Source organism: Saimiri boliviensis, chromosome 13 (assembly GCF_048565385.1).
Source record: "Saimiri boliviensis isolate mSaiBol1 chromosome 13, mSaiBol1.pri, whole genome shotgun sequence".
Lineage (NCBI taxonomy): Eukaryota > Metazoa > Chordata > Mammalia > Primates > Cebidae > Saimiri > Saimiri boliviensis.
In genome coordinates, this window is record NC_133461.1 from 94,936,830 (window position 1) to 94,961,128 (window position 24,299).

The following is a 24,299-nucleotide window of genomic DNA, read 5'->3' on the forward strand; positions in this document are numbered from 1 at the left end:
AAACCCAGCATTCCAGGGCAAAAAGGCCTAAAGAGGTCTGTGCGTAGCTCTTTAGCATTACTGTGGAATACTGAAAGCTAACAAACAGGCAACATTTTCAGATTGGGACACTGGACCAAGAATTCTTCCAATAACCAATGACAGAGTACAAAAACGATTCCAGGAGAAGTCATGAGGAAGGGTAACTACTGTAGAAAGCTAGGGTTCATTTTGTCCTCATAGCTGAGCAGTTACTGATTACGTTTGACGTAAATCCAAGTCAGGCACACGATAGAAAAAGTAAACAGGCTCCAGGAATGTCCTGTGTCCCCAGCTCATTAAACAGAGAAAAAAGTCCAAGACAAATGGTGCAAAGGAAAATGTCAAGAATGAAGTCCTAACTGGTGGGACCTCAAAGCAGCAGAGAGGGATCGCCACTAGATCCTGCAATGCAACAAATCAAAATCTTAGGCACATTTTCTAAAAAGCAGAAATTCTATACCTTTTGACTCATGAAGGAGAGTTTCAGCACAGGAAACAGTTTCCTCTGGAGTAATAGGAAGTATCTCCAAATTAGGGAGAAGCTACCCAAAAGGACAAGAAAACCTGGTAAGAGATCCCAAGCAGGGAAGACCAGAAGCCCTCATTATAATGAGAATAACCACAGCAATAATAGAAACCAGAGCAATTAGTGATGGCTCACTGAAGGCCAGCCCCTGTGCTGGGAGGTTTACTCTCTACTGTCGCATCACATAATCCTGACATAAAGATTATGTGGGAGGTATCATTATCTCTATTCTACAGATAAGGAAACAGTCTTACAAATGTCATGCAATTGATAGTGCAGAAAAATGTCAGAAAGTCTTGGACAAAATTTCATAGTTATTCTCTGTATCGGAACTCTTCTTAAAGGTAAAGAAATTCAAGACAGCAGCAAAGCCTTAAGAATCTTCCTCCGAGGCACAGCAATTCACACCTGTAACCTGAGCACTTTGGGAGGCCGAGGCACATGGATTGCTTGAGCTCAGGAGTTTGAGACCAGCCTGGGCAACATGGCAAAACCCCATCTCTACAAAAAATATGTATCTACAAAAATTAGTGGGGTGTGGTGATATGTACCTGTAGTCCTAGCTACTTGGAAGGCTGAAGTTGGAGAATTGGCTTCAAATTGGGGAGGTAGAGGCTGCAATGAGCCATGATTGTGCCACTGTACTCCTGCCTGAGCAACAGAGGGAGATCCTGCCTCAAAAAGAAAAAAAGTCCAAGAAGAAATTCCAATTTAACCCCATTACAGATCAATCTCATTTTAACATACTCATGGGGGATGCTGAGAATGCTCATAAAATACCCCTGTAGTCACCTTTAAAAAGCTAGGATACTCATTGGCTGGGCATGGTGGCTCACACCTGTAATTCCAACACTTTGGGAGGCCAAGGAGGGTGGATCATGAGGTTGGGAGTTCAATACCAGCCTGGCCGATATGGTGAAACCCCGTTACTACTAAAAATACAAAAAATTAGCTGGGCTTGGTGGTGTATACCTATAGTCCCAGCTGCTTGGGAGGCTGAGTCAAGAGAATTGCTTGAATCTGGGAGGTTGAGGTTGCAGTGAGCCAAGACTGTGCCACTGCACTCCAGACTAGTCAACAGAACAAGACTCCATCTCCAAAAAACAATAAAACAGAAAAGGCTAGGATACTTGCTGCTCTTCTTCATTCAAATAGTCTTCCTTCCTGTACACAAAGGAAGGCCGGGCACCACGTGCTGAGTCTCGATGTAGGCACACGCCATCATTATGTGCCAGCTAACCACAAACAGGTGCTGGTCCCCATACAACGAGGGTCAAGAAAACATCCAGCAAGACTTTTCACTTGGCTTTATATAAATGACTTCGCACTGATCTCAGTTTTCTACCCTATATAAATGAGGGATGAAGACTAAATTCATGGGCCCTCTGAGCTGGAAGGGGGCCCTACACACTGGCTTAGAGTAGATTTAATTCATTTACAAGGTCTAATGGACACAGCAGCCTTCCAGTGACAAATTTCTAAAAACAGCTACAACAAATTTTAGTTCTGAAAGTTTACTTATAAACTAGTTGTTTAAAATTGGGAATACACTGTCCCACAGGAATGTTATTAGAGACAGATTTCTGTGTCAACCTCCAAAAGCCTATTTCACTTGTGAACTACCTAAATATAGTATAGTTGGCCCCCTGTATCCATGGGCTCTGCACCCATGGACTCAACCAACCACAGATCAAAAATATTTGGAAAATTTAAAATTTAAAATAGTATGAATTTAGGCCTGGCATGGTGGCTCACATCCGTAATCCCAGCACTTTGGGAGACCAAGGCAAGTCAATCACCTGAGGTCAGGAGTTCAAAACCAGTCTGGCCAACATGACAAAACCCTGTCTGCACTAAAAATATAAAAATTAGCCAGTGTGGTGGCATGTACCTGTAATCCTAGCTAAAGGGATGCTGAGGCAGGAGAATAACTTGAACCCAGGAGGTTGCAGTGAGCTGAGATCACACCACTATACTCCAGCCTGAGTGACAGAGCAAGACACTGCACACTCTCCCCAAAGAAAGATGGTACAAACTTAAAATATAGTACAACAACTATTTACATCACTCTTACATTATATTAGTTATTGTAAGTAATCTGAGATGATTTAAACTAGTCAAATGTCACAAAATAACTGCGGTACATTCTGAGAAATGTATCATTAGGCAATTTCATCATTGTGTGAACATCAGAGTGTACACACAGAAACCTACATGGTATTAGATTTTATTATTTTTTCAAGTGGAAAAACAAATATTCCAACACCATCTGCAATGCCAATATCTAGTGCCATATATCAGGTTTCTATGTATGTCCCATTATCTTACGGGACCACAGTAGTATGTATGGTCCATTGTTGAGGAAAACTGCTATGCAGCATATGACTGTGTAGACTGTATACAAAGGATGTGTGTAGGTTACATGCAAATACTACTCATGTTATGTAAGGAACTTGAGCATCCACAGATTTCAGTATCCACAGAACTCCTGGAATCAATCCCCTGAAGACAGGAAGGGATGACCTTACCACTATAACAAGGTCATAGAAGGTCACTGGGATGCAAGGAAAGTATCTCCCGCCTCCCTGGAGAGCCCCCACTGCCCCTGCCAAGCCACCAAGGAAAGGAACAGAAAATAACGGAAACAGGAGAAGGGCAGGAATTGGATGGGTACAAGAGGTTGAGGCAAAGAATGAGAACCATACCAGCAGATCCACAAAAGCAGAAGGGGAGAGGCAAAGGGAGGCAATGCATCTGTCCTTTGCCTCCCCATCCCCATCGCTGGCTCCTTCATCACAGACTTCTGTTGTCATCAGCGCCAGCACCACATTAAAAAGAAGAACTGGGGACCTGGAAGGAGAGAGGTCAGAGCAGGTGCAAGACACATCTCCCAGGTCTGCATCAGACAAGTGGTAAATCTGTAAGCATACTGCCCAAATCCGGAAGTAGCAAAGGGACATTTCTAAAACCCTAATTTGGCATGCCCCAGGGTTCCCACGCTTGGGGTACCTGACCTCACCCCTTCCAGCACCTCATCTGTCCTGGATGTGGTTTCAAGTTCCCACTTGCTCCCTCAACTCCTCCCATCTCTGTCCCCTGCCCTGGAAATGTCAGGCTGGGCCAGAGTCTGGGCCCGTGCCCTGGGCACTATGCTCAGAAGGCACTGCTCACACTTTCTCTAACCACACCATGTCATGGGTCAAAGAATTCACAGGGCCCCCAAAATATGCCCCCCTAGATACATCCCCCCTTCTGGGTCACATTCCAGGTCTCCCTGGGGTCTGCTGCAGTACCTGCCAGGGTCCATTTTCTCAAGGGTGAAGAATTTCCCCAGTTTGCATAAGAGAGGTTGTTTGCAGAGGTGTAAACAGACTTGGGACCTGTGGCCAGGGATGTCTGTCTGTACCATAGAAAGACTTTGGACAAGAAATGAGTAGTCTGGGAATTTTAAATTGGAACCTGGCTTCCAGGTTGTTGTGAAGGTGTGTATTTACCAAGATAGCAGCTTAAGACCTGATTTTTAGAGAGCTTGACTTAAAACTTGGAAAAAGCTACTTAGACACATGGAATGTGAGCCTCTGTTTGTACTCCTACTCCAGGCCCAGGAAATGTTAGGAGTGGGCCTGTCTCTCCTCCCTCTGCTTTGGGCCACTAGGCAATGTGCCCAGAAGGGCTCATCAGAGTGTTTGCTAATGAGTTGGCAAGCTCATTTACTTTCCTTCCTAGGGCTCTTCTTAATTAGAAATAAAACAGCTTCCAGCACTCCCCAAACAGAATGTTCCCCCAAATTTCACACCTAGTAAACTTCTCTCTCCCGCTCACCCATACACGAGATCAAAAAGGTGACTCCTGTTGTCACCCCTGCCCGGTCTTTCGCCATCTCTGTTGTCAGTGCTCTGCTCCCCCAGTTTCCACCCAACAAGAGCACTCACTGATGAACACTGGGACTTTAGAGCCCATAGACTGTGTAAAAAAATACTCAGGAAACAACAGTTGAAACCACAAGGAAGCCATCGACACAGGTCTTGGGTTACTCACCTCCGTGCCACACCACCATACAGCGTGAACAAGGCTATGGATTCCGGGACACACCCGGCCTCCCAAGTTTGAGGTCTGGTTTTAAGCAGCCCTTCCAGCTAGCACAGGTAAGGGATAACACTATCCTGTTCTCCGTTCAGGGCCAGGACACCGCAGTCAGCAGCCTTTATCGGTCCGACGACAGACCACTGTCAAGCACACCCAAGACCATTGATGAAATACCAATCATCTGTGCTTATCCATGGCTAGTTCAGTTTGGTGCAGTCCTTCATTCAGCGAAGAGCAGGTAGAACAAGTTCACCCTGAATAAAGCATCCCTTTAAATGACCCTGGGACTTTCACTTACCACTGCCAGACAGGATGGACAGGGAAACAGATAGGCAGCTCCGTGCGATCACAGGACTCTAATGGAGTGAAATGTCAGATCGGGAGATAGGATTTGATCTGTGCTACAGCTGAATCTGTGCTATGGAATTCACACTTTGTCAGGCTTTTCCACGATGTGCAACAAGTTCTACAAGGTCTGGGCAGCCTCACCTTTACTCAACTTTGCTCAACCACAATCACTATGATTAGGAAGGCTGCCCACAGCCTCATGACCCTTGCCACTCCCACAGCCTAGGGGCCAGCTATCATGGCATTTTATCAGGATTTTGGTCGTCAGAAACCACTCTAAAAATGGGTTTTAGAAGGTAGAAGCAAGGCAAAAAAGCTCTGACAATTGAAAAACCATTAGAATTACTGAGAGTTTGGTAAGGTGTCAAGATTTTTTTTAAAATAGCCTTTCTATATACCAACGGCAGCCAGTTAGAAAAGACTGTGGAAGAGGGCTATACAAACCCCTTCATAACAGATTTTAAAAATAGCTACCTAGGACTGAACATTATAAATCTGCCAAAAACTCACAAAAAATTACCAAGCACATGAAAGGAAAATGGAATAAAGAGGCAGACCGTATACCTGGAAAGCAATTTATTATATAGAGCTCAGGTCTTTAGAAATTAATCTAAAATGAATACTAATCTCATTAAATCCCGAAAGGACTTTTTTCAGAGCTTAGCAAAAATGATTAAGTTTTCATACAGTAATAAATGTGAGAAAAGTCCAAAAAGTTTTTTTTTTTAAGGAAAAGCTATCGAGGGGGAGAAGACAAGACCACATTCTACCAAATATAAAAATACATAATAAGGCCAGGCATGGTGGTTCATGTCTGTAATCCCAGCACTTTGGGAGACTGAGGAGGACAGCTTATTTGAGGTCAGGAGTTTGAGACCAGACTGGCCCACATGGTGAAACTCTACTCAAATTATAAAAAATTAGCCAGTTGTGGTGGCACACACCTGTAATCCCAGCTACTTGGGAGGCTGAGGCAGGAGAATTCCTTGAGCCTGGGAGGTGAAGGTTGCAGTGAGCAGAGATTGCACCACTGCACGCTAGCCTGGGTGATGGAGTTTGACTCCATCTCAAAACAAACAAAAAATACAAACAAAATTACATAGTGAAACTCGATTCAGTAATAACCTAGCAACAAACAGGCACATTAATGCAAGATAAAATTCTGAAACAGATCTAAGAATAAATAATTTAATATATGGTAAAGGTGGCATCTCAAATCATTGGAAAGAGGTAGATTCATTAACAAAGGTATTTAAGGAATAGGTTAAGATTTGGAAAATAGTAACTAATTGGCTCCCCAAAACATTCACCAAATGAGACTGTAGATCAAATAAAGATTAAACAGAAGATTATGAGAATAAAATACCAGTAAATATTTATAATATTTTGGAGTGGGATAGGAATTATCTCACTTCTGCTGCAGTAACTCCCTATGACCCTAGGATTCTCAGCTCCAAAGAAAAAACAGAAAAAAGGAAGAGATGTCTCCTCCCCATCCTGACTCCCCTGGCATCCAGGGCTTTCTCCATGAAGGTATCCAGCCACCCTGCCTCCCACTCCTCCTGGGAGGCCAAGGTAGTTTAAACAGCAGGGCCTCTCCCTGTGCTGCCCCTGGGAAAGCACAGAGTTCTGGAAAGGGAGGAAAAGCCAGGTTTGGATCTGAAGGTCTTTGCATGTAAGCCTTTCTGGCCAACTGCCCAAAAAGAGCTCAGAAGAAAATTAAGAACCTGAATCTCCAAAGTGTCAGTTTTGTTCAGATTTATTTTCTCATTCTAATACTCACTTTTGCACCTAATTTCATATCCATGTTATATGCTTTACTTCATTTCTTAAAAAAAATTGTGTCAACTTCAACTCCCACAAAACCTGGATCCAACCTTGTTCCCACACTTTCTACTGTAACAGCACTCACAGATTTTGCTCTCAACCTGTATTAGTAAGTTCTCATTAAATAACTATACATTTATAACAGGTACATTTATAATTATAGTAAAGAGCACAAACTTTAAAATTTGGATTTGGAAAAGCATGAGATCAGGTATGTAAAAAAGCTAAGAACAGTACCCAATGATGGCAATAAAAATCTAACAGAAAGGCAGTCTGAAAAATATATGTTAAAGTGCTTATTACCAGTTGGTAAAATAATAGGAGTTTTCTCTTCGCTTTTTTGTTTGTAGTTTCTATCTTATCAGCAATGAGCACATAAGGCAGGTGTATCCCTTCAGCCGAGGAGTTCAAGACGAGCCTGGGTAACATGGCAAAACCCTGCCTCTACAAAAATGAGCTGGGCGTTGTTGTGTGTGTCTAGAGTCCTGGCGAATCAGGAGGCTCAGATGGGAGGGTTTCTAGAGGCTGCAGTGAGTCATGATTGCACCACTGCATTCTAGCTTGGGAGACAGAGCAAGACCCCGCCTCAAAAAAAAAAAAAAAGTCAAGAAAAAATTATTTGAGTATGATCCTAATTAGCATTAACTGGTTCTTAAATTAGTGTTACACGGCTATTTAAAAAGAGCAATTTCAAAGTAAAGTGCCCTGAACTAGCAACTTCCCTATGATTTTGAGAGCTGGGTTCTCATGCTATTATGGATTGGTGGTTCTCCTGATGGATTCAGACAAGATGGAAGGATGGTCCCTCCCTCGGCACAGATCCTACTTCTAGGACATTGTCATTTTCTGAATGTGGCAGGCAGGAATTTCAAGGAAGGACATTTTGCCACCAGGCTAACTTTGACATACCAATGAGAAGGAGTGGAAAGAGGTGGTTTTGGAGTCAGGAGTCTTGAGTCGAAGTTCCCCTTTTGCTAGTTAGTAGCCATACAACCATGAGCAAATGTCTTAACTTCATTGAGGCCATGTGATCCTTGCAAAACTTGCGTAGTGCTATCTACCCGTACTCATGTGTTGAAATAATCACATACACACTCTTGGTGGACTGTGAAGGATTCCTCAAGTATGAAAATTACAGTGATAGCTGCTTTTACAGCAAGCACTACACAGCACAGTCAAGAGCACAATTCTTTTTCTCCAGTGAACCAACCTTGGCTGATGGAGACAGGAAATTTCAGTAGTCTGCTTTGCTCTCCAGCCAGGGGACTGACAGGGATGCCCCAAAATCAGAGCCAATGAGAGAGTTAGAAACACACAGCAATGCAGGGGACACACAGGGTGGCCTCACTATTAGCCAGGACTCTTGGTAACAAGGGATAGAATGAACACTTGCCAGCTTAGGAGAGAAAAAAAAAAAAAACCTGTAAGAAGAGCAAAACATCACTCTCACTTTATCCATAGGAGACAGCATGCAAGAGGCTCAGGCAAGTCCACCAGGTCTCAGGAGCAGCTGCCAATGCATTCTAACCAGATTTCCTCCTTGCACTGCTCACTCCAGATTCAAAGTTCCAGGGAAAGGCACCCACCTGGCTGTCTTGGGAGGTATGTCTGTGCCCAGCCAGAGCTAATGCCTACCTCCCACCAAGACTACACGGAGAAGGCAAGTCCCCGAAATTGCAGTAACAGCAAACACACTGTGCATAAACATTGGCCATGTAGAACTTTAATTCCTCTGCAGACTGGAGCTTTTCACCACCTTTCCCTTGTACCTAGGTAGAATAAAAGAACACAAGATGGACAGGGAGGGAATCAGAAATATAACAACCCCAGAGAATGCTACCATCCATCCCGTAACTGCCCTGGGAAAACAGACAGTACTATTATTACTGTGTCTATTACAACTGCAGATCATGAAGCAAAAAATTTTTGCAATTTTTCAATGGCTGACACTTCTAGGCCAATTTCTTAGAGAAGTCAAAAATGGAAAAGTGACTGAAGCAGATACTATATGATCCTCAGAGGAAAAAAAAAATCAAGTTTCTGAAAATGTAAACACCCACACTGACCTACAGGACAACGAATTACCAGTTTCTTTCATCAGCGTTGTGGTTTGCAAGGTACAATTTGCTATTTATAATGCACTTTACAGGAGTAATCAATCTCACAGCCCTCATATCAAAACATCCCTCTGAGGGAGTGTTCATTTCCCACTTTACACATGGCCAGCTGGCACCCTGAATGTGAACAACTCCGACTATGAGGAATTGGTCCCTGCAGACATTGGTGGGACCCTTCTTAAAGCCCTAGGTCTTCCTATGGGCTTTCTTCAATGGGAAATTTGAAAAAGTAGGTGGAGTTGATTGGTTAAGATCGTTGAGATCAGGGTGAAGAGAACAGTTCATACCTATAAGGACATCACCAGCGTTGCTGCAGCATCCATCCACTTGGGAGACTGAGTTTGTAAAAAAATCTCCTTGGTCTAATGTAAAACTAAATAATAGACAAGATGCCACACCCTGAAGGGAAAGGAAGGAGGTCACACAGGTGGTGGGAAATTGCCCAGTGACATATGTCTACAGGTGGAATTCCTTTGTTCAACAGCAAATGTTTAACAAGTATCCACTGTATATGTGCTGTGCTGGGACCTGTGTGTGTAAAATCTAGAAGAGATATTATGTCACATACATACTAGAAACAACACCAACTTATAATTTGTATTGGCTCCTTGCCTTTGCCCCACAAATTCTCTCATCTTAAAAAAAAAAAAAAAAAAAAAAAACGCAGAACAAATAGGAACAGGAAAGCTCTCTCAGACCACTATGTCCTTCTCCCTCCTTGTTTCAGCTAAGCATTCCGAGAGCATCATCTACACCTGGGGCTTCCGTATCTATTGTTCCCAGCAGCCCCAAGGTCTGACTTCCATCCCTACCATCCCAATAAAACTGGCCTGGCCAAGCTCCTCCACATCCACCATGGTCCAAAGCTGACAAACACTGCTCAGCACTCACCTAACTGTGCCAACATTGATTCCTATATGGATGTACAGCCATGCATTTCCATGTAATTATGGGTAACAGTGCAGTCTCACCTGAGCAACAAGTGATCAAGTCTTTCATTTAGAAGCCATCGTTTGGCTAGGGTAAACACTAACAAGAGGCTTCCAATGGAGTATGGCAATTTTAAAACATATCAAATTCTTTGATACTCCTCTTAATCTATCTCCTATTACCCACCTCCTCTGCAGTCTGAGCCAACCAGTAGAACACAGCAGAAGGGATGTCGTGTGCCTTCCAAGGCGAAGTCATAAAAGACTGTACTGTAGCTCTCCATCAGGTTCTCTTGGAAGAATCACTACTAGAACCCAGATACCATGGTAGAAGAAAGTCCAGACAGCCCATGGAGTGTCCTGCATGAAGAGGGCCATTTGGAGAGGAACCAGGACTCCTGGCCCTGTACCCAGCTGAGCTCCGGTCAACAGCCCTTTGAGCAGCCTTCTTGGAAGTGGATTCTCCAGCCCCTTGAATGGTCCCAGTTGACAATGCATGGAACACAAACCTTCAATGCCAAGCCATGCCCAAGTTGCCTATTTCTTAGCTGTTGTATAGAACTGTTGTTCAATACCTCATGTAGTTTAGAGCCACTGTTATGAAGAGGTTTGCTATACAGCATTAAATAACTGATATACAGGATTATAAAAGATTCTGGTTTCTGCTGAAAAATTATATGAGAAAGATGGTGAGAATTTTCTATGTATTAAACTGTTAAGTAAGATTTATGGGAGGCCATTGATTTAGACTGAGCTCCTGCTCTAAGCCCCAACAAATTTAACCAAAATGGAGTCATTCATACTGAAGTTCCACGTAACCAAACCAAAACCAAACTGTTTATCTGACCTGAGACATCAAGAGAAATGATCGTTAAATCCCCAAACAGGCCAGTTTTAGCATGATAAGGAAGTCCCCTCTGCTTTAACTCTTACAAGGAAAGTGAAGTGGAGTAACCCGATATTAACAATCTGTTGTTGTTTGCATATGCTGTTTTCCTGTTCCTGATCAAGTCACCTTATAAAGCCAACCGCCAACGCCTTATTGACACTTTTCTTAATCTGTAGATTAAATGATGCCCAGTTCATCAATCACTAATCATTAAAGCCAATTAAAGTTTTAAACTAAATGTGTTGAAATTTTGTTTAACAGAACTTATGCATCAAATAACACTATTGTAGAGACCACTGAAAAACTGCAAGTATAAATTTAGTGGAATCTGGATGAAACTGTTTTCAGAAAAGGTTCCAAGCAGTTATATTCTAATATATTTCATAATATTGAGTGAGCAATTAATACATGAATACTTTTGGAATCAATTTCTAAAGTAACAGAAGATACAATTTTACCTCTTTTCCTTCCAGAAGGCAAAAGTAACTGCATTTATAGCCAAGTAATGCTATCTTAAAATCTTTATTATCCAGATTAATTCTCTATACTATTATAAATTCTTCAATATTTCTAGTAAAAATTTAGCTCCTAGGACATAGTTACCATTACTCTGAGCCTTAACACTCTGTTTCTGCGAAGAAAAAAAAAATGATAGAAGCTACTACAAGTATGATGTCTAGAACTATTAAATAGTAAAATAGCTCATGTTTCTCCCAACTCAGAGTTTGACTACAGCTTACTGAAGTGAAAAAATAGAAACCACATATAAAACAGATTTTTCCCTCTATAATCAAAGCCGCTTGTAATAAACTGCATGAGAAGTTCAAATTTGCTTGATCATAATAGAGCTGTTTAAAAATACATGGCTGGAATTTACATTTGCAGTTTGCAGGTGGAGCAATAATGATACTCTCAATTAATAATATGTGATTGAAACCCGGCAGGAAAGGATGGGATGTGTTATATCACCCTTTCTATCCTCCAAGCCCTAGGTATTCCTAAGGACTGTTTTGCTCAATGGGTAATTTGGGAGATTAGGGGTTTTTTAAAGATATCTTAGATCAGGGATAAAGAAAATATTTCACTACTCTGTGAAGGTCACTGGCAATAACCACAGCAACCATGAATAAAGATTGGCTTATTAAAAATCTCCATGACACTGGGCATGGTGGTTCACGCCTATGATGCCAGCACTTTGGAAGGCCGAGAGAGGAAGACTGCATGAATCCAGCAGTTCAAGGCTGCAGTGAGCAGTAGTTGCACCACTACACTCAAACCTGGACAACAGAGACAGACCCCAACTCAAAGAAAAAAAGGGAATCAAAAATAAAAAGTCTCCTTGGCTTATCATAAAACGAAATGCAGGCAACGTAAGAGGCCACACCCAAAGGAGAAAGCAGCTAGGTCTGAGTGTGGGGGTAACGCCCCAGGCCCCAGGTGATAAGCAAGGGGTCAAGCTGGGTTGCTGGGCAGTTTTCCCTGGAGTTCAGCTGACCGTGCACAGGTCTCCTCCCGAATGCCGCTTAGCAGGGCTTCTAGATCTCACTGCTTTTCACAACACAGGCAACCTCAGCTAGCTGTGTCATATGAACCAAAAGGGAAAAGGCCACTAACCAAACAAAAAGGAAAACAGAAACCCAACTATTGCTTTCACATTACAAAAAAAATTTAAGAAAATCACTATGGCTGTTAGACCAAACAACTAATTCCATAGGTAGTTAACAGCCTGGCCCACTAAGTAAGACAGCACCAAGTCCTGCAGCTCCACGGCCCTGACAGTGGCCCAGGCCTGACTTTCAAGCACAGATGGCATAGGGAACACCTACAGCTGACCCAAGCAGTGACATTCCATGACTGCTTCCTAGCCATGTGGCTGTGAACTAGACTTGGCCTCCTTAAGCCTCAGATCCTCTGCTGTAAGTTGGAGTTAACTACATCTGTCTGAAACACTGTAAGAGCCACACACTGAGGTAGTGGTTCTCCAAGTGTGTCCCTGGGCTAGCAGCAACAGCACTATCTAGAAATTTTTCAGAAATGTACATCTCCACCTGCCCCAGCCGCCCCCCTCCCCCCACCCCGATCCCAAGACCTACTGTATTAGTCCGTTTTTACACTGCTACAAAGAAGTGCCCAAGACTGGGTCATTTCTAAAGAAAAGAGGTTTCACTGACTCACAGTTCTGCATAGCTGGGGAGGCCTCAGGAAACTCAGAATCACGGCAAAAGAGGAAGCAAACTCATCCTTCTTCGTAAGGTAGCAGCAGAGAAAGAAAAAGCAAAAATGGGGAAAACCCCTTCATTAAACCATCAGAGAGCCTGAGAACTCACTATCACGAGAACAGCACGGAGGAATCAACTCCCACCTGGTGCCTCCCTCAACACACAGGGATTATAGGGATTGTAATTAGAGATGAGATTTAGGTGGGGACACAGCCAAACCACATCATCTACTAAAGCAGAAATGGAGTGGAGGATTTAAGGGGCTGCAGGGAGCCTCCTGCAATTATTTTATGCTCTTCAGGTGCTTCTGATTCACACTAAAGTTGGAGAACCACTGAGCTACTGTCTTAAACCATAGTTACCTTTGCAACAAATAGCTCCTCCCTTCTCTGCAATGCAGATAACACAACGTTCTACTTGGTGTGTTCAATGTCTACGCTCATGCCAAGGGAGATAGATGGTGATGATGATGATAATGGGGATGATGAAAATGATGATTTTTCTTTACTGAATGACATGAAGAGGAACAAGGAGATGTCCTCATTCCTGGCTGAAAATGTATGTGACTAACTCAGAAGGCTGTTGCTTCTGTGGCCGTCCAGGACATAAAGGCAGAAACTGAGCTTTTTCTTAATACAGAACTTAATTTTATATTCATGGTAATGAAATTTTTCATCATTCATCCAGAATGTTTCAACAATTTAAAGAGGGTTTTGTGGTGCTCTGGACAAAAGTCTAGCTGCTGAGACTTCATGTGGCAATAGAAATCAAAGAGTGCCTAGATCCTTATCCTCCCGCAAATCTGGCTGAGCTTCCAACAGGCTGGAGAATAAGCACTGTCACCTGGCATAGGAAGCACTCTCGGAGGGCACCGGCAGAAGCCCAGGAAAATGCAATGCATCTGGTGCTCTGAGGTCTTCAACATTCCCACAGACCTGCTCTGCTACCCAGTGAAATCCATGAGGCCACCAGCCCCTATTAGCCCCTGAGGAATCTCACTCCCTTCCTGGCCCAGCCTTGTGCCTGTGTGCCAGTCATTTGCCTATTTGCCCTTTGACCCATTCCCTATCCTTCACCTGCAAATTCCTTTTTCCAGGCTCATTTGCCAACTGGCTCCAGCTGGGTTGAAGTGAAAGACTGGAGAATGAGAGGAAAAAGCCAGAGAATTCCTTCCCTTCCTTTCTCTCTTCAGGGTGGTATCTCCAGCAGTGGCTTTTTCTTCTCCATGATTCCAACTCCCAGCAGACAGACCTTCCCTCTACAGTCCCTGGTGCTTCTGGACAGCCCCATGGAGATCCAGTTCTTCACCTCTGGTGAAGAACTCTCTCTATTCTACCAGCCTTTGTCACAGTAACAATTTCCTGATATTGTTAATATCTGTGTGAGTTTATTACCTTCTATTTGGCTTTTCATATCTTCCAAAGATCTTTGTAACTAACTACTTATATTAAAGTGCTCCATTTTTATTGTATGGGTCATGACTAATGCAGCCTCCTCTCATGTCTTTAATCTTGATCACACCTTACCTCAAACCTACCCAACTGACTCAGCTCCCTATCCAAGATTTTTTCCCGACCTGTCTATGGGGAGCCCCTGTTCACATACAGAGCTTTAGTTCTTACCTGTTTGTGATCAACCAGTTTTGATACCAGTTCCTGCAACGGTGCGCTGACAGCAGCCCAAGCCCTGACCACCAGACTCAATACTACTCACCTAACTCCAGTTCTCTTGGGATGAGCCACTCTCCACTGGTATCTGCCACCTCCCCCTTCTTGAACTCGGAAACTATTAGGTTGGTACAAAAATAATCATGGTTTTTGCCATAATAAGTTAACACACACTCTGAGGATCTCAATACATATTTTCTATTTAAAATGTTTCCTGGACCAACCATATAACATTAAGTGAATATTTAAGTCAATCAAGCAAAAGGAAGTTTGTGACTTGAAATAACTGGCCCAAACTCACCTGATATTTTCACAACTTTCCACTTCCTTTTGGCTACAGTGATACAACAGATGTACAAACTAAAGCAAGAACACAGTGTTCCAGAAAATGATTATGCTTTTGGCAGCTGCCCACATAAGTGTAGTAAGTACAGTATAATGACAGTCCTCCCTGGATGCATCTTGTTCTGTAGAGAGATTTGCCCTCATTTCAAGTCTTGCATTCCAAAATAAATTGTTGAATTATCCTTAAGAACCAATCTTAGCTTGACTCCTTTAAGTTTTTGAAAAGTTAAAAAGTTAAAAAAAAAAAAAAAAAAACAGACAATTGCACATAATGAAGATTGCAGCATTACTGACTTAGGATAGGAGCCAGGACTGGCAAACACCATGGCTTTCCTAAGCCCACAAACACTATATTTATACATGTTGCATACTGCGCTACAGCTTTTGGACATACTCAGTTAGTGCTTGCGAGGTTTTCTAGAATAACAAAGGGCATGGGTTCCCTTAAATGTTAAGTAAACTTCTAGAATTGATCAACTACTTTAAAATGGGCTTCTGAGCCCTTCTTTAGTTCCTCAGCCATTCCCAATTTGCCCTTAAGGAAATTCAGGCAGCTACCTGAAGGAAAAGCCTGTTAATAAAAAGAAGGAAAAAAATAGGCCCAGCATTGCAGGTTATTTTCTAAAAGGATCCAATGCACAAATGCATAAGTCCCCAAAAAATGTGTCCCATACTGCCAGTGTAGCAAAGACAGCACACAGAAGCCCCACGTCTGCAAAAGAGCCCAGACCCTTTCCATTCAACAAGACATGGGGGCAGATGTTGAGGAGCCACGGGCCAGCACAGGCCCCCCCTCTATAGCTTGCTCCTCCTCTGCTCACTTTGTATTTGGATGCTGAGACATTCTAGGATTTGAACAGCACCCAACATTGTTTACAATCTTGTTAAGTTCCAACAAAATCTCCCTATATAATTTCATATCAATGCGAAATTCAATGTATTTTCAAAGTGCATGGTTATTATTTTCCTAAAACCACTGACTTAATTTCAAGCTTCTACAGAATTGGAAAGATTTTGAATTTTAAGACCTTAATTTAAAAAACAAAAACTAAAGTTTGGACTTTTCTTAGGTCTTCTCACTCGTTCCTGGATGGTTTCATTTTCAAAAACCTCTGAGGGGAAAATAAATAGTACATTGTAGCCTGTGGGTCTCATCCTGAGTCTTATCTCTGCTCTGCCACTAATTAGCTGTGTGGCCAGAGAGCATTTCATAATCTCTCTCCTGGCCTCAACTTCTTCCTTTTATAACAAGGAAGTTGGACTAAATCATATCAAATATCCCTTCGAAGCCTAAAATGCTCCAATTGACTCCAGGAAAATAACCTTAAAAATGCATATTTTAATTCAAAGTAAAATTAAAGCATGATGAAATAAAAACATGGAGTTTAAATTTCTAACATCGTTTTAGAGGCTGCATTGCAGATTGCGGTAGAGATTGTGAATTTAAGAGAAAAGCAACCATGTCAAGACAAAGGAACGTGGGTAATTTAGAAAAGCCTCCAGAAGTTACTAAGCTTTCACATGATATAATGCACATGTTGTTGAAGAATTTGTGGAGTCAAAAGCTTTATCCTTCAGTGTAGGATATTTTGTAATATTTCTAAATGATCGAGCCCTACAGCATTTGAGGAAGAAAAAAAATCAAACACTACACCACACGAGCTATCATCCTGTCACAACGCCATTAGAGCGCATGAAAAGTGATGGTATTGTTAAGGTTTATTTATAGTTCTTTCTTAATAAAATGAAAAATAAACAGGAAAACACTCTGAATATAAATTTTTAAAGACTTTAAAGACCCAAGACCAGTAGCAAAAACATTTACGTAGACATAGTCCTACGAATTGTCTTTAAAGAAAAAAGAAAGGTAGAGACAGGAATGCTTATGGCTATGGCTGAGTTTTGCCTTTCTCCAGGACATCATGAATAATCAGATATCCAGCAGTCTAGGTCACTGCCATCAGGACTTGGGAACCTGACAATGTGAAAAAGATTCTGTCCCCATTCCAACTTATATCTTATGCAGTTTGCCCAAAACACCACTGTAGTATCTTATAGTAAAGCAAGATAATATGTGTTACATTTTTTTATGTCATCCACACTGAAACCAACCAACTCTTCATTACAGAGATTTAAGCATGAATTAAAGGCAGACCTGCCCTCAGGAGGCTCACTGTTTAGCAGGAGATTATAACATTTAATACATAATTGGAACAGGGCATATGAAACGCCATGACGGAGATGTACATAAAGACAGGTAGGGGCAGGGAAGTGCAAGGAGGAAGCAGCCACCTGTGTCTGAAAAACCACAGTTGCTACAATAGTCATGAACCCAAGCCCTAGAATGGGGCTCCCCAGTTTCAGACCCCAGCCTGCCACTTCCTAGCTGTGTGACTAGACATTTAGCCTTTCCACTGTAGCAGCTGCTGCTGTTGCTGCGACTGCCAGCATTGCTGGAGCCCCAACACAGTACCCACCAGGACGGGGGACTCCACCCCCACCTGTCGGGAGAGCAACCTCACCTCCAGGCATTATGGCTCCACCACCTGGTATGAGACCACCCATGGGCCCACCAATTGGGCTTCCCCCTGCTCGAGGGACGCCAATAGGTATGCCCCCTCTGGGAAAGAGACCCCCTCCACCAGGCTTTAGAGCTCCACCTCCCCCAGGAATGCGTCCACCAAGACCCTAGCACACTGTTGATCCATCTCAGTCTCTCTCTCCCCTGCAATGCGTCTTCTGAAATTGTGTAGAGTGTTTGTGAGCTTTTTGTCCCCTTGTTCAGCCTTTCTATGTCTCTGTTTCCCAACTGTTAAATGAGAGGAATAACAATGGTGCCCACCTACAGGTACCACACCGGGTTGTTGTGAGGATTCAGCACATCAGTTCATGTGTGGCGTCTAGAACGGTGGCCGGGACACAGGAAGCACACACAAGTGTTGGCTATTCTCATTGTTACAGAGAAAGCTCTGACGGTGCTAAATCTTAAATGCTGAGTGGGCATTTCCCAGAAAGACAAATACAGAGCCTCCCAGGCAGAAAACAGTGCATGCCAACAAATACTAGCATGAAAAGCAACCCTATGTAATTTGGTGTGGCTCAAAAGTGAAATGTGAGGGGTTGCAAGGCAGGAGGGCCTGTGTGTGCCATCCACTGGAATTTCTCCTTTATTCTCACAAGAAGGGGAAATGTGAGTTTCAGATAGGTGAGAGCATTGTCAGATCTAGTAGGAGAGTGGAAGACGGCCAGAAAGAGTCAAGGATGGAGACAGAGAGACCAAATAAGAGGCAAATGGCAACGGAGAGAGATGACCACCATGAAAAGGAAAAACGGTAGTGAAGACATGGCAGAGGTGAGCACTTGGAAGCCATAGAAGCAGTTTCATCATTTAGTGACCCTGAACTAAGGGTTGCAAGGTCAAGAAGCAGTCCACAATAACATCCAGGTCTATGGTTTTGACAAACGATGAACAGTGGGACTGATCACCGTGATGGAAATTCAGGCAGAAGAACAGCTTGGAGCTGTTCAGGGAGTATGTCCAGACAGAACCACGAGTAATGTTAGCACCTGGGGAAGGTCTGGCCATTCCCCTTGTAAGATGACTGGGCACCAAATCCCAGGGCTGGGCAGAGCTAAAACAGAAGAAAAGCAAGATAAATGGCTGGGAAAAATCTAGAGAATGGACCAAGTGCTAGCTGGGAAGCGAGGGTGTGAGTAACCCAGAGCTCCCCTGGACAGGGCACCCAGCAAGCTACATGCTGTGGGTCCAGCTGCTTCAGGGCCCTTGCTGGGGCCAGGCAGATTCGGAGGTAACGAGTTCACTGTGGGACATGTGGACTTGAGGGGGCTGAGGAGGCAGTGGTAAAGAGGACTCTGGAGTTCAGAAAAAGAGGCCTAGAAATAGATATTGGAAAGTCATTAGAGTTAAGCGGTGGGTAATGTCCGACCCCGAGAGGGTGAAGTGAAATAGAAGAGATTGAGAAATCGGATAGTGAAAGATATTAAAAGGGGAAGGAGATGGGATCCCAGGAAGCAAGGAGGAAGATCTAGAACAGAGAAGTAAACACTGAAATGCTGCCCAAAAGTCAAGCAAGTGCATCCTCGGATTTGTCAGTGAGAAAGTCATGGTGAGAAGGGTCACACTGGTATTCTTGGAAGCCCCACTGCAGGGGCTGAAGAGTCAATGGGAAGTGAGCAGGCTGCAGAGAGAAGTCATTGGACAAACCAAGCCCACGAGGTGCCCATTGATACACCTTTCATACAGATTTTAAAAAATAAGAAAATCGTTCAAGGTCCCTCAACCAGAAAGTCAGAAAGCTGGATTTCAGTTCCTTGCCTTCTGGCTCCCAAACCCATGCTCTTTCCACCATACACTTTGGAAACTGTTTGGGGTTAGGATATGGGAGGAAACCAACAGGTAGGAACACTGAGAATATTCACTATTAATATTATGCACACTTGTTCATGGTTTCGCTTTTATGGGAAAATAAAATTAATACTTGAATAAGCACATAGCATAAGCTCATTAATACCCATAACAGTCCTGTTTTATAGACATTTGCATTGTACAGAAGATGACATGGAGTCTCCCGGGCTAAGGTAACTTGCCCATGAAGGCACAAGAATTAGCAGAGGAGCAGTGATTCTCAAATAAGTTAATCCGGAGGCACTGCTGATACTGCTTTAAAACTTTGATCAAAGTACTTCACACTTAGTAGGAAGGCTACTAATTTTTAAAAAGCAAAAAGTAACAAATGTTGGCAAAATTGGAACTCTTGTGAATCACTGGTAGGAATGCAAAATGTTGCAGCTGCTATGGAAAGGAAAATGGATACCACACAAAAAATAATCATTGATTTAGCATATGATCCAGCAATTTCATTTCTAAGTAAACAGTCCTCCCTCGTTATCTGCTGGGGACTGGTTCCAGGACTCTCCACAGCTACCAAAATCGTTGGATGTACAAGTGTCTTATATAAAATGCCATAGGTTTTGCATGTGACCTTAGGAACATCCTCTCTCAGTCTTTAAATCATCTCTAGATTACTTATAATAGCTGATGCAATGTAAGGACTATGTAAATATTTGTTGCATTATATTGGGTTTTTTTCTTTCTTTGTTTCTCTTTTTTGTTGTTGTTTTGTTTTGTTTTGTCTTGTTTCGTTTTGAGATGAGGTCTCACTAGATTACCCAGGCTGATCTCAAACTCAAGCAATCTGCCTGCCTTGGCCTGCCATGCTGGGACTACAGGCATGAGCCACCACACCCAGCCTTGATTTTTAGTTTTAGTTTTTTAATGTTGTATTGTTATTTTTCTTGTTTTTATTTTTCAAATATTTTCAATTCAACATTGATTGAATCCACAGATGCAGAACCCACAGAGCCAAATGTATACCCAAAAGAACTGAAAGCAGGATCTCAAAGAAATTTCTGTACACCCATGTTCATAGTAGCATCATTTGCAATAACCAAATGGTAGGAACAATCCAAATGTCCATCAACTAATGAATAGATACACAAAATGCTCTAACCATACAATGGAATATTATTCAGCCCTAAAAAGGAAGGAGATTCAGAAACATGCTATAACACAGACGAACCATGAGGTTATTATGCTGAGTTAAATAAGCCCATCACTAAAGGACAAATATCATATGATGTCACTCACATGAGGTCCCTCAAGTGGTCAGATCCACAGAGCTAGAAAGCAGAATGGCAGTTACCAGGGGATGGTTAACGAGGAAAAGGGATTTTTGTTTAGTAGATACACAGTTTCAGTTTTGCAAGATGAAGAGTTCTAGAAATGGATGGCAGTGATAGTCACCCAAGAATGTGAATGTACCGACGGCCGCTGAATCGTACACTTCAACACTGTTAACACTGTAAATTTTATGTTTGGTGCATTTCCCCACAATTTTTAAAAGAACTCAGGTAGGTATTATTTCCCATTTTAAAATAAGAAGCAAGGCACACAATGTTAAGTCACATTTCTTTAATAATATACATTGTTTACTGGGCCTAGACACGAAACCTCCTACTTCTGGGTATGTGATCTTCTTAGACAGCACTCAGGGGTTTGCTTCCAACTTTGACTCGGAATTGAAGTTAGGAAGTCATTATAACATGTTGTCACGGTGCCCTTCCTTAGGAATAAACCTGGCCCAGTGATCTTCCTTATCTACAGAATCAGGCTAATAACCTTCCTTTTGTGCCTCTCATGATGGTACTAAGGTGTTTTTTATATTATTGTCGAAGTATCTATGGGTGGAAATATGATAGACAGGATGTAGACCATATGATACAGCCTTCCTCACCATTAACTGGGATGGGCTTAGTGCCTGATCCATGGGGGTGTCTGTGAGTGTAGACCAAGACTTTTCCTCCATACCTGCACCTACAATTGATTGAACTCAAAACATCCTATGTTCCTATCTCTTTCTGTACTTGTCCTCTCTTGAACAAAATTCTTAAAAGCAAAAATTTAAGATATGCTAAGAGTGAAACAAATAGACCACCAAAATCTGTCTGCCTAGGAGAAGGCAATCAACTTCTACGCAATTCTTTGAAACCCTTGAGGTCATTTTCCTGCAGGGTGGCAGTGGCCTCTAGTTTCCCATATTACGTCCATCGTTCCCTTTTTCTTAGTAACAGAACACTTGTAGTTTTGAGGGGTGCAAAATTTCTGGAGAAATTACCTTTCTCAACATCCACTGAAAACAGGGATAGCCAATGAAATGTCAGCGGAAGTCCTGAGGTGGAGTTTCCAGGAAGGAATTTAAAGGGAGCTTATTCAGCTTGCGGGTACCTTTCTGACCTTCGGTCCTTCGCTCTATGCCATTGAGACAGAAATGATGGCTGTAGCTGCAGCAGTCATCTTGAGTTCATGAAGGAAGGAGACCAAGAAATTTTGCCACTCAAGATGATAACATCGAGTATAACAAACTAATATACACTGCACAAACTAAGAAACACAGATATACTCATCTTAAAGCAGCTTTGTTGATTCATTAATGAAAATTCTTATTAGTTGGATATACACCTGTAGTCCAAGCTACTTGGGAGGCTGGAGGGTAAATTGAGCCCAAGAGTTCAAGACTACAGTGAATTATAATCACACCACTGTACTCCAGTTTAAGTGACAGGGTCCATGTCTCTAAAACAAATTAATTAAAATTTTTAAATCCAAACTCTGTAACCTGCATCTGCTCCCAGCTCCTCTCCCACCTTTCTAGCACTCCCCTTCCTATGCCAAACCCTCTAGCCAAACTAAGCGCTGGTCGTCCCCTGCATGTACCTGGGATGCTCCATCTCAGCCCTTGTCACAGACCACTCTGTTGGCTAGACACTCATCCTCTCTTCCCCAGCTCCACGTGTCCACACCAGACCTCATCCTCAAAACGAAAGTCACATGCCATGTCAACGACTCCTTCTGGACAAGGGTTGAGCTGCCTTGAGCTAGTTCAGAAGGAAAAGCTCCTTCCTCAGAAGGAAAAACTACCACAGATTCAGCACTCTCACTTCAGGGTCTCCCCCAAGGGAATCAGCATAGCCTAGCACCCGCGCCCCCTCAACTTCCGGCAGCTCACCTCTTTTGGTTTTTAATGCTTCTAAGACCTTCAGGTAACTGGAGGGTTGGTTGCTACTGACTGCACAGCACCTTGCTTAGTAACACAAAGTTTAATCAATACAAGGAATCCTCATATGGTCTGCAGGTCTCAGTGATTGACACAAAGTTATCATTCACTCAAAACAACATATTCTAAACCAGGTAATACATGTGATCAAGTTTAGTTCTCTACAAAGCTAGTTACAGGTAACAGTGTTCTTTAGGAAACTGCCCGTGCACTGGCTTTCCTCCCTCGTCCTCATAGTATACATGGATATCTGGTAGTTACGTCTTTCCTGAGGGCTGTCAGATCCTTGAGGGCCTCATCTATGTCTGATTTGCTTTTCCAGCCCTCAGTGAGACTAACATACTAAACTGCATATGGGAGATCTTACTTCTTAAAGTTTTGAATGAATGAAAGAATGAGTATGCTCTGAATTGACCAAGCTTGATGGTTAATTACGCAATTCCGTTGATCATTCTTACTCTCTTCTCCCTCCCCTGTCCTCTCTTCTACTTCCCCCAGTTCCTGGAAAAACAAGGCACTAAACGAATGTGCTACCAAAGGGGAGGGAAGAAAGGTAGCAGGGCATTTGAATCACATACCCTTCCAGGCCCATATTATATTGTTAGATGGAGAAGAAATTTTGAATTTTTCCGAAGTACCATTAAGACTTTTCAAAAATTTAAACATAAATTTCTTGGAAATCAAAACTACAGTCATGCATCACTTCACACCTTAAGATGGCTGTGATGAAAAAGTCAAAAATAACAAGTGTTGTCGAGGACTTGGAGAACAGGGAACCCATATGCATTGCGGCTAGGAACATAAATTGGTATGGCCATTGTGGAAAACGGTATTGAGGTGCCTCAAAAATTAAAGATGGAGCTATTATAGATCCAGCACTCTCACTTCTGGTGTGTACCCAAAGAAATAAAATCATTTGATCAAAGAGTCATCTGTACTCTGTTCACTACAGCATTATTCACAGTAAGATATGGAAACCATTTAGATGCCTATGGATGGATGAATGGATGGATGGATGGATGGATGGATGGATGGATGGATAAAATGTGATCTATAAATACAATGGAATATTGTTCAGCTTCAAAAAGTAGAAAATCCTGCCACTTGTAACAAGGATGAACTTGGAGGACATTATGCTAAGTGAAACAAGACAGACATAGAAAGAAAAACATTGCATAATCTCATTTCAATATGGAACTTTTAAAAGTTGAACTCAGAAACAGACTAAAAGGGTAGTTACTATGTGAAAACAGAGGGTTGGGAAATGGGGAGGTTTTGCTCAAAGGATGCAAACTTTCAGTTATAAGATGAGTAAGTTCTGGTAACCTACAGTATGGTTACTACAGTTAATAAATGTATTGCCCACTTAAAATGTGCTAAGAGGGTAGATCTTAAGTATCTGCCCCACAAAAAGGTACTATGTGAGGTGATAATTAGCTTGATTATGGTAATCATTTCACAACCTATACCAAAGCATCACCTAAACTGTATATAATGTTTGTCAATTATACTTCAGTCAAGTTGGAGAATAAACAAATAGAAAAATCAGTAATTCTACCTTAAGAATACTAACTCAGGAGTAGTGATTTATGCAGACTTACATCAAGAATTCCATTAACTCAGGAAAAAAATTGTAAACAACTTAAATGTTCAATAATTACTTTCTAATTCATTTTATGTATCCATTCAAT

The 24,299-nt window shown here is 42.3% G+C and overlaps 1 protein-coding gene and 1 long non-coding RNA gene across 7 annotated transcripts in view; one reads left to right on the plus strand and one right to left on the minus strand.

The window, feature by feature from the left end:
• The window catches only part of CSGALNACT1 (chondroitin sulfate N-acetylgalactosaminyltransferase 1), a 379,255-nt gene that overhangs the window by 298,679 nt on the left and 56,277 nt on the right, over positions 1-24,299 (minus strand). The window contains exons 1-2 of one of the 6 annotated variants that reach the window (XM_074384019.1): positions 14,676-17,405; positions 12,919-12,987 (exon numbers count right to left, since the gene is read on the minus strand). The exons of the other annotated variants lie outside the window; for them this stretch is intronic. The gene's annotated coding sequence lies outside the window, so the exon portion shown is untranslated. Of the gene's footprint in view, positions 1-12,918; positions 12,988-14,675; positions 17,406-24,299 lie in introns of those variants that run through there. 6 annotated transcript variants of the gene reach the window in all.
• On the plus strand, positions 17,442-17,751 carry LOC141580857 (uncharacterized). The gene is made up of 2 exons (XR_012513252.1): positions 17,442-17,583; positions 17,629-17,751. It is a non-coding gene; the product is annotated as an uncharacterized LOC141580857 (long non-coding RNA).